Consider the following 5,339-nt stretch of genomic DNA (forward strand, 5'->3'; position numbering starts at 1 on the left):
AAAGGCAAGCATGTTGAAGAAGCCACTTGGGAGGACGAGTTTGTAATGCTAACGCAATTCCCAGCCCTCAGACTTGGTGACAAGTCTGTGACTCAAGGGGGGAGTATTGATGGGGGCAAAGAAGGAATTGATGACGTGTCTAGTGGGACACATAGTGCACCTAAGGCATGAAGAGTGTATGTTAGAAAATCCAAGAAAGGTGAGTTGGGCCCATCACGTATATAGGAGAGAGAGGTTGTGTAAGACCCGTAATTTTAAAGTACCCTTTTATGTATTTTTGGTATATTTTGGATTTTGGCTCGGAGGCTTTTAAGCCAAAGTTAATAATATTTTGGAGTTTTATAATCAAAAAGATATTTCGATGCCAATTAGAATTTCCCGTCGATAAATAAATTGAATTTAACTGCGGTAAATACTTTACGGTTAATTTAAGGCGTTTCGGGTGAAACGGTAATTTAATAAATATCTAGATTTTGAGATATTTGTTAAGTTATATTTATTTTTTATATATGTTTGCTTGGAGGGAAAAAGAAAGGAAAACTAGAAGGAAGGAAAAGGAAAAGAAAATAGTATATAAAGGAAGGAAGGAAAAAGGAAGAAAGGAAAAACAAAGGAAAGAAATTGAAATGAGAGAAAATAGAATTTTCCATCTCCTTCCTCAGTCACGCAAGAAAAACCAAATTTCCATCCTCCTCCATTTTTCGTTTTCGTTGCTTCCTTTCCTTCAAAACTAGTGACCCAAGGTTGGGTGAGGGTTAGATCAAGGTTTTCGTAACTCCACTCTTCCTCTTTGATCCGAAAACGAAGAAATACGGTTTTTGAGATCCAAACACAAACTCCTCCGTTTCTCCTAGATCCAAACCTCTTTTCTCGAAGAGATAGAAGGGAAAGTTGCTCACCTCCGTGCTACGGTGCTAGTGCACTACTTTGGAAGCGGCGTTGCAAGCGGAGATTTTACCGGAATTTCTCGCGGAACCGGAAACTCTCGATAAAGCTAACTTTGAGGTAAGGGCTCCTTCCAAACTTCTAGCTTGCATTAGGGACTTATCTGTAGTTGTGTGGGAAGGAATTTGTTAGGGCTTAATGTATCGATTTGGGGAAAAACCAAACTAGTGCGTTACGGGTAAAACCCTAAGAGTTAGGTTTTGTTTATAGTGATGAATGTTTCGTGGTAAATGAAATTGGATGTATCTGGGTGTTATGTTGCGTGATTTGTGTCCGTTGTATTTGGTGTGTTCGTACTTGATGTTTGTTAATTGGTGTGGTTGTTGTGAATTATGGTTTGAATGTGAAAGTATGTTTGAATTTGTTTCTGTGGAATTTGAAAACCATTAGAGTTAAACGAGTATTAAAAATGGGGAATCTTTTAATACCTCGGTTTACTTAATGTGTATTTGAGGAAAATGTTTAAGTTAACTGGGCGTTGAGAATGGGGAATCTCTTAATGTCTCGGTTACTTAACTATCGTTTTTGAAAATCGTTTCGGTAAATGAGTATTAAGAATGGGGAATCTCTTAATATGACTGTTTGCTTAACGTTTTGTTTTGAAAATCATTAAGTTAAATCGGTATTAAGAACGGGGAATCTCTTAATGACTTATTTAATTAATGTTGTTTGAAAGTCGTTTAAGTTAAATGGGTATTAAAAATGGGGAATCTTTTAATATCTGCATTTGCTTAACGATTGTTGTGAATGGAGTCTGTGTATGCTCATGCATTTCATTTGGTAAATTGTGTCGACCCGTGATAGGTGACACCTTGGTAAACTGTACGGACCCGTGATAGGTTGTACGTTTGCGATTTACATTTTAGTAAATCGTGTTGACCCGTGATAGGTGACACCATGGTAACTGTACTGACCCGTGATAGGTGGTACATTTACGATTTACATTTTTGGTGAATTGTGCTGACCCGTGATAGGTGGCACCTAGGTAAACAGTACTGGTCTGTGATAGGCGGTACGTTTACGATTCCCGCTTTTTCTTTTAGTAAATCGTGTTGACCCGTGATAGGTGACACCATGGTAACTGTACTGACCCGTGATAGGTGGTACATTTACGATTTACATTTTTGGTGAATTGTGCTGACCCGTGATAGGTGGCACCTAGGTAAACAGTACTGGTCTGTGATAGGCGGTACGTTTACGATTCCCGCTTTTTCTTTTAGTAAATCGTGTTGACCCGTGATAGGTGACACCTCGGTAAACTGTACTGACCCGTGATAGGTGGTACGTTTATGATTTACGCATTTTAGTAAATCGTGCTGACCCGTGATAGGTGGCACCTCGGTAATTGGTACTTTGGCCTGCGATAGGCGGTACAATTATGATTTACGGCCCTTCGAGGAGGGTTTTGGTTTGGAATTCCGAGTCCATGCATTTTGGCATATACGCATTGCATTAGGGTGCTTGGCACGCGAGTCGTATTTGATTTGAGTTTATGATTGAGTGATTTGAATTTGATTTATCGTGTTAATTGCGTTGAAAATGCTAAGTGTTATGTGTTGATTATTGTGTGTAAGTATGATGGTTATCGAGATCCCAATTGCCGTGGTAATCGCGTAGAAATTGCTAAGTGTTAAGTTGTGAACTTGATTAGGAATGACTTAGGTTAATTCATGAATTTTTGGAAAAATGATCAGGGAAATCGATTTCCCAATCGATTGGATGGAAGTCAGGGGCTTGGCCAAATGAACAAAATCGATTAGCCAATCGATTTTGTAATCAGTTTTCAAAAATCCCTTTCGAAATCGATTGCCCAATCGATTGGCCATTAAGTCAGGGGCTCCCATGCCTTGTTTTATCCTGGGTTAATTAGGAGATCGAGAACTGCATTTTACCTTCATTTTCATTGGCAATGTAATGTATGAACTTTTCGCACATTGAAAATCTTGTTAAGGTGCATGCTTAGTTAAAAAGTTGTTTTGAGCATTCAAAAACTTAATTGCTATGTGTTATCTGTTATTTTCTGGTTGGTGACCCTTTACACTATTGTGGAAATCTGGGCTTTGCCCTCAGATGAGAGTCAGGACGGCCCTACTGGTTCGTACCCTACGGACAGGGATGGAGATGGGAATGCTTGACTGCGGTTGTGTTAGGAGGATCTCACGGGGCGCGTGGAGATTACTCAGGGTGTATAGTTTTTGGTAGGATGATCAGATTAGGATGATGTATAGGGACTAGGGGTCCTTCTTTTTGGTTTGGAGTATTTTAGTCTTGGAAAACTGTACTTATACAAATATTATCAGTTTTATATCATCTTTGAATGGGTCCCATGTACCATTTGATGTTTATGTAGAAATGTTTTGGATTTGTAATTGGAGAAACTTTTCCGCTGCTTGTAATTTATAATGACTCAATTATTTATCCAAAAGCATTTCCTGATTTATTTCTTTGTTCGTTTTAATTACTTTTAGAAAAAAAAATATACCCTCGCTTTGAAAAACGGGGTGTTACAGGTTGGTAAGGAGGGGGCAACAAAAATTCTGTTAGTTGTTAGAGGAGAGAGGATTCTCTCTTATTGGAGTGAGCATAGCTCTCAGGAGTAAAAGGAAGGCTTGTTTCCTTTGCTCAATTTCCCTTTACCATCAATAAAATACACTATCATATATTGTTTAATCTCTCATTACTTCTTATTGTCGCATTTATAAATTGAGGACCTATCATATTTATTGTCATATATTAATTATGGGCTTTACAAAGTTAGGATTAATGTTAGTTTATTGATTTGTGAAAGCGATTAAATGATTCTTATGAATTTAATATAGTAGTCTAGTAAATGGGCGTATCTCACGAACCTAATCACTTAAACAAAGGATTAGAGCCATAAATTAAAACTCCTGATTTAACTTAATATGGAATGAATATAATGAGACCTTAGACTTAAAGGAATATTATCATTCATTCTTGTTTACTACGTTGTTAAAAGATACCACTAGGTCACGAGCAAATAGGAGCTCCAGCTCCTCACGTAACATCACTAGTAACTATGAAATAGTAAAATGAAATATAAATTTAACCTCTTTCAACAATTATACCTAAATCTTTTTATTTACTTTGTTTAAATCTTGTTTTCTCTTTGTCACGTGAATATTATTGTTACCATTTTCACTCATTAATTAATTTAATGGAATGTATGATTTATGGGATTTAAACTAAATCAATCATAGTAAAAACGATATATTTACTAATCACTTTTCGACTAGTTTGATTGTGTATACTTGCACATATCTTTGCATAACAATTGTGTATTGGATTTTGAACAACAAATGAATAAGAAGTATTTAGTGTGGTATGACACATGGAAAGTATAGTGTTTGCTTGAATTTTTGGTATAGATCATGTGAGCAAGAGTTATGTTTGAATTCCAAAGTTATCAACTAATGTATATATACAATAAGTAGTTTAGTTGTAAGACCTATAATTTTAAAGTATACTTTATGTATTTTTGTGTATTTTGGATATTGGCTCGGAGGCTTTTTAGCCAAAGTTATTAATATTTTGGAATTTATATGATCAAAAAGATATTTTGATGCCGATTAGAATTACTCGTCGATGAATAAATTAAATTAACTGCGGTGAATCTTTTACGAAGAATCTAATATGTTACGGGTGAAAGCCAGGATTTCTCAGCTTCATACTTCCTCGTTGTTTCAAAAACGAAGAAAAACGGTATTAGGGATTTCAAAACCGTCAAACACAAACCTCCCCGTTTCATCTAGATCTAAGCTTCGTTTCGCGAAGAGATAGAAGGGAAAGATGCTCACTACCACGCTACGGTGCTAGGGAACCAACTTGGAGGCGACGTTGCGACCGGAGAATTTTACCAGATTTACTCGCGGTACCGTAATCGAACGTAAAAGCTGACGTTAAAGTAAGGGCACCTTCCAAACTTCTAGTTTGCATTTAGGGACTTATCTGTGGTTGTGTGGAAATGAATTTGTTAGGGTTGAAGTGTTGATTTGGGGGAAAATGAATCTAAGGCTTTATGGGTAAAATCTTAGAGTTAGGTTTTGGTTATATTGATGAATGTTTCGTGGAAAATGAATTTAAACTCATTTATGTATGATTTTGAGTAAATGAAACTTGTTGTGTTTGAGTGGTGGATTGTGTTGATTTGTGTTCGTCGTATTTGACGTGTTCTTAATTAATACTGATGAAATTTGATATGTGTATGGTTGGATTTTGTGGAGAAATGAATTGATGTGTTTTGGTGTGGATCGTGGATTGAATTTGATAATATATTTGAGTTTGTTTTGTGTGGAATTTGAAAACCATTAGAGTTAAACGAGTATTAAAAATGGGGAATCTTTTAATATCTCGGTTTACTTAATGTTGTTTTG

Source organism: Cicer arietinum, chromosome 5 (genome assembly GCF_000331145.2).
Source record: "Cicer arietinum cultivar CDC Frontier isolate Library 1 chromosome 5, Cicar.CDCFrontier_v2.0, whole genome shotgun sequence".
Taxonomy (NCBI): domain Eukaryota; kingdom Viridiplantae; phylum Streptophyta; class Magnoliopsida; order Fabales; family Fabaceae; genus Cicer; species Cicer arietinum.